Genomic DNA, 6,189 nt, shown 5'->3' on the forward strand with positions numbered 1-6,189 from the left:
GAAGAAAGATTAGTCATGGTTTGTGCCTGAATACCCGTACTAGAGTTCTAAATAGTAGGCATTTTGGGTATCCGGAAAAAGTTTCATAGTATGTGAAATTTCTGAAATTTAGTATGCTTTCCAGCCATTACTATGAGCCGTCCTCCCTCACCAGCCTCCACTAATACATAGTGACTTGGCTTGTCTGTTCTCACCATACAGATACTACAGTATTAACATATTTGTTTGGTAATGACCTTCTCAGGCCACAGTGAGGCCTTCTGGGAGGTCGGGGACAGGGCCTGAGGCTGCCTGGACACCAGTCACCTCCGAAACCACCTCAATGCTGGTCACCATAGCAGCACCCACCTGTAGCACGCGCTATAGCACGTGCCTGTAGCACGTATATCTCTCTGGTCACCCCCAAAACCAATTCTTCCTTTGGCCGCCTCTCCTTCCAGTTCTCTGCTGCCAATGACTGGAACGAACTACAAAAATCTCTGAAACTGGAAACACTTATCTCCCTCACTAGCTTTAAGCACCAGCTGTCAGAGCAGCTCACAGACTACTGCACCTGTACATAGCCCATCTATAATTTAGCCCAAACAACTACCTCTTTCCCTACTGTATTTATTTATTTTGCTCCTTTGCACCCCATTATTTCTATCTCTACTTTGCACATTCTTCCACTTCAAATGAACCATTCCAGTGTTTTACTTGCTATATTGTATTTACTTCGCCACCATGGCCTTTTTTTGCCTTTACCTCCCTTATCTCACCTCACTTGCTCACATTGTATATAGACTTATTTTTCTACTGTATTATTGACTGTATGTTTGTTTTACTCCATGTGTAACTCTGTGTTGTTGTATGTGTCGAACTGCTTTGTTTTATCTTGGCCAGGTCGCAATTGCAATTGAGAACTTGTTCTCAACTTGCCTACCTGGTTAAATAAAAGTGAAATAAAAAAATAAAATAAAAAAATACCTGACAGAGCAACAACATAGGTCAGTAATGGTACCTAGACAGGATCACGTACGCTAAACATTACATTGAGATAATATCAAAGCTCTAGCTCACTCCAATTGTTCTCCTCGTGAACCATTTCCTCCTCTTCCACCTCCTCTAAAACCTTTTTTGGCCGGTCTGCCTCTTTTTCTGTGGGCAACAAAGCACACAACACTGTCAGTTACAACTGTACTTGATTATATACTGTACAACCCCTCACACACCCTAGGACATGATGGGTGAGTTAGAGAGCGACAGAGAGAGGAAAAGAGAGAGAGATAAAGAAAAACACAAAGACCGTCAGTTACAGAAAGAGAGAGGAAAGAGCCTTGGTTACCTTATAGTCATTCTGCTGTTTCCTGCAGTGGCGGTCATCACTTGTGGGATTGGCCTTCATGGCCATAGTGGGGATGAAGTCCTGCATAGTGTTGTAGCTCAGGTAGTGGCTGACCGTGCCAAAATTCAACAGGTACCTGTTAGAGGACCACAAACCACTATAACACTCTTAGAAAAGGGGTTCCAAAAGGGTTCTTCGGCTTTCCCCATAGGAGAACCATTTTTGGTTCCAAATATAACCCTTTTTGGTTCCAGGTAGAACCCTGGAACATAAAAAGGTTCTAACTGGAACCAAAAAGGGTTCTTCAAAGGGTTATCTTATGGGGACAGCCGAAGAACCCTTTTATGATCTAGATAACACCTTTTTTCCTAAGAGTGTAGGATATATTCATAGGAAACCCTGTTATGGTATTTGTAAATGATGGGCTACAATCAGGGTCGAGTTCATTCGGGCAAACCGAAGCAAAACATTTCACAAAATAAAACAAAAACAAGTGTTTCTTATTGGACAAGTTCAGGTAGTGTCTCTGTTTAAGTTTGTTTTCTTCTGTTTTGTGCCTAATGAATATGACCCAAGGCTCAGATCCAAACTAATGTAATTCAGATCTTACTTGTGGACACTTTGGACCAGGATCCCTGCCACCATACCATGGTAGTGGGTAGGCTGGCAGCACACATGGTATTATTTTCAATGTTGGCTGCCATCACCAGGGGAGGAGCGCATTCCCACAGGGACAAAGAGATTAGTACACTGAACAGCACAGAAAAGTAATCAACATCTTTTAATCTCAATTGCAGTAACTTGTGTTTTTTTATCTACTCAATATATGCTGAACAAAAATATAATATAAATAACATGTAAAGTGTTGGTCCCATGTTTCATGAGCTGAAATTAAATATCCCAGACATTTTCCATACACACAAAAAGCTTATTTCTCAAAAATGTTGTGCACAAATTTGTTTGCATCCCTGTTAGAGAGCATTTCTCCTTTGCCAACATAATCTATCCACCTGACAGGTGTGGCATATCAACAAGCCGATTAAACAGCATGAGCATTACACAGGTGCACCTTGTGCTGGGGACAATAAAAGGCCACTCTAAAATGTGCAGTTTTGTTAAAAAAAAAACACAATGCCACAGATGTGTAAAGTTTTGAAGGAGAGTACGATTTGCATGCTGACTGGAGGAATGTCAAACAAAGTTGTTTCCGGATAATAACATTTTAATTTCTCTACCATAAGCCGCATCCAATTAGAGAATTTGGCAGTACATCCAACCGGCCTCACAACCGCTGGCCACCTGTATCCATGCCAGTTTAGGATTGTCTGAGACCAGCCACCCAGAGAACTTATGAAACGGTGGATTTGCACAACCAAATAAGTTCTGCACAAACTGTCAGAAACCATCTCAGGGAAGCTCATCTGCATACTCGTCGTCCTGACCAGGGTCTTGACCTGACTGCAGTTTGGCGTCGTAACTGATTTCTGTGGGAAAATGCTCAATGGTGGTAGATAGCCTTGTGGTTAGAGCGTTGGGCCAGTAACCAAAAGGTTACTGGATCAAATCCCCAAATCCCCAGCTACGGACAATAAACACAACTGCATTTTATCATTGGCAATATGAATACACAGAGATATCGTGATGAGATCCTGAGGCCCATTGTCGTGCCATTCATCCGCAACCATCAACTAATGTTTCAACATGATAATGCATGGCCCCATGTCGCAAGGATCTGTAAATAATACCTGGAAGCTGAAAATGTCCCAGTTCTTCCATGGCCTCCATACTCACAAGACATGTCACCCATTGAGCATGTTTGGGATGCTCTGGATCGACATGTACGATAGCGTGTTCCAGTTCCTGCCAGTATCCAGCAACTTCGACACCGCCATTGCAGAGGGGAGGACAACATTCCACAGTCCACAATAAACAGCCTGATCAACTCTATGTGAAGGAGATTTGTCGCGCTGCATGAGGCAAATGGTGGTCACATCAGACACTGACTGGTTTTCTGATCCACACCCCTACCTTTTTTTAAGAATCTGTGACCAACAGATGCATATCTGTATTCCCAGTCGTGAAATCCATAGATTTAAAAAACATTTTTTTACTGATTTCTTTATATGAACTGTAACTGAAATTGTTGTGTTTATATTTTTTGTTCAGTGTATATATATTTGTGGGGGTTTGTTTATTTTATTGATATTAGGAGAGGGAAAAGCAGACATGAAAGGTAGGACAGGATGCCAGAGAAGTGCAGTGGGTCGGATTTGAACTGATCCCGACTCTAGTAGACTAGGCCATACATGTGTGCCAGAGTCCGCAGCACTAACCACACAGGCCACCAAATCTTGTGTTATGAGGGAGTTTAAAGACATTAATTTGGATTAAATAGAAAACAATTGCTTATAGAGTAAGTGTGTGTGTTGTGAACCCTATGTTCTATTGCCAAACATGAAATCGCTGGAGACTAAACTGAATGAGCTAGGTTCAAGACTATCCTGTCAACGGGACATTAAGAACTGTAATATACTATGCTTCTCAGAGTCATGGCTGAACAAAGACATGGATAATATACAGCTAGCTGGGGGGTTTTATGCATCGGTGTCAGCGTCCGGTAAGATCAGAGGGTGTGGTGAGTGTTTCTTTGTTAACAGCTGGTGCTCAATCACTAATAAGAAGGAAGTCTCGAGGCTCTGCTAGCCTGTTTTGTAATACCTCATGATAAGCTATACACCATACTTTTTACCACCACAAGGCCGAAGCTGGAACTAAGACTGCACTCAACTAAAGGTATAGGGTCATAAGCAAACAAGAAAATGCTCATCCAGAGGCGGCACTCCTAGTGGCCAGTGACCCCTCCTGTCTCAGCCTCTAGTATTTATGCTGCAGTAGTTTATGTGTCGGGGGGGCTAGGGTCAGTTTGTTATATCTGGACTACTTCTCCTGTCCTATTCGGTGTCCTGTGTGAATCTAAGTGTGCGTTCTCTAATTCTCTCCTTCTCTCTTTCTTTCTCTCTCTCGGAGGACCTGAGCCCTAGGACCATGCCCCAGGACTACCTGACATGATGACTCCTTGCTGTCCCCAGTCCACCTGGTCGTGCTGCTGCTCCAGTTTCAACTGACCTGAGCCCTAGGACCATGCCCCAGGACTACCTGACATGATGACTCCTTGCTGTCCCCAGTCCACCTGACCGTGCTGCTGCTCCAGTTTCAACTGTTCTGCCTTATTATTATTCGACCATGCTGGTCATTTATGAACATTTGAACATCTTGGCCATGTTCTGTTATAATCTCCACCCGGCACAGCCAGAAGAGGACTGGCCACCCCACATAGCCTGGTTCCTCTCTAGGTTTCTTCCTAGGTTTTGGCCTTTCTAGGGAGTTTTTCCTAGCCACCGTGCTTCTACACCTGCATTGCTTGCTGTTTGGGGTTTTAGGCTGGGTTTCTGTACAGCACTTTGAGATATCAGCTGATGTACGAAGGGCTATATAAATACATTTGATTTGATTTGATTTGATTTTAATGCAGGAAAACTTCAATCTGTTTTACCTCATTTTTACCAGCATGTCACCTGTGAAACTAAAGAAAACAAACTCTAGATCACCTTTACGCCACACACAGAGACGCATAGAAAGCTCTCCCTCGCTCTCAATTTGGAAAATATGACCATAACTCTATCCTTGTGATTCCTGCTTACAAGCAAAAACTCAAACAAGAAGTACCAGTGATGCGCTCAATATGGAAGTGGTTCGATGAAGTGGATGTTAAGCTCCAGGACTGTTTCGCTAGCACAAACTGGAATGTGTTCCGAGATTCATCCGGTGGCATTGAGGAGTTTACCACATCAGTCGCTGGCTTTATTAATAAGTGCATCGACAACGTCGCCCCCACAGTGTCCGTACGTACATATCCCAACCAAAATCCATGGATTTCAAGCAACATCCACACTGAGCTAAAGGCTAGAGCTAGGGCGATTTCATAGAGTGGGACACTAATCTGGACGCTTATAAGAAATCCCTCTACGCCCTCTGACGAACCATCAAACAGTCAAACGTTAATACAAGACTAAGATCCAATCCTACTACACCAGCTCTGACGTCAGTCGGATATGGCAGAGCTTGCAAACTATCACGGATTACAAAGGGAAACCCAGAGCTGCCCAGTGATGCAAGCCTACCAAATAAGCGAAATGCCTTCTACGCTCGCATCGAGGCAAGCAACACTGAAGAATGCGTGAGACTGTGTGATCATACTCGCCATAACCGATGTGAGTAAGACCTTTTAAGCAGGTTAACATTCAGAAGGCAAGTGTCTTCACTGACATTTTCAAACTGTCCCTGACCCAGTCTGTAATACCTACATGTTTCAAGCAAACCACCATAGTCCCTGTGCCCAAGAACGCCAAGGTAACCTTGTCTGCATGACTACCGCCCCGTAGCACTCACATCTGTAGCCACTGTCATGACGTTGGCCAGGGGGTAGGTTTATGACAGTCATAAATACCTCTTCCCCCCTTTTTCCTCTCTCTACCCTACTGATGTTACATTTGCAAAACCCTGGGTTAACATAGAGATTCTGGGAACATCAGAAGGTGGGGGGAAATGAACTATATTCTGGTAATCCGACCAATTGAACATATGCGGTGGTACTTAATGAATATGATGTCAGTTCGGTTATCATCTGAGACATTCTCATCAATGATAAGATGACATAAACTCTACAGTGGAAAGTCTACACATCAGAGTTATCGGATTCACATGGAATTGTTGTTCAATTTAAATGTTTGGGGATGAAATGTGATTTTAGCTTCTAAAATGTGAGATTTGGATTTTCATAAGGTAGGGAGGGCTCAGCTCAATCA

This window comes from Oncorhynchus mykiss, chromosome 16 (assembly GCF_013265735.2).
Source record: "Oncorhynchus mykiss isolate Arlee chromosome 16, USDA_OmykA_1.1, whole genome shotgun sequence".
Taxonomy (NCBI): Eukaryota; Metazoa; Chordata; class Actinopteri; order Salmoniformes; family Salmonidae; genus Oncorhynchus; species Oncorhynchus mykiss.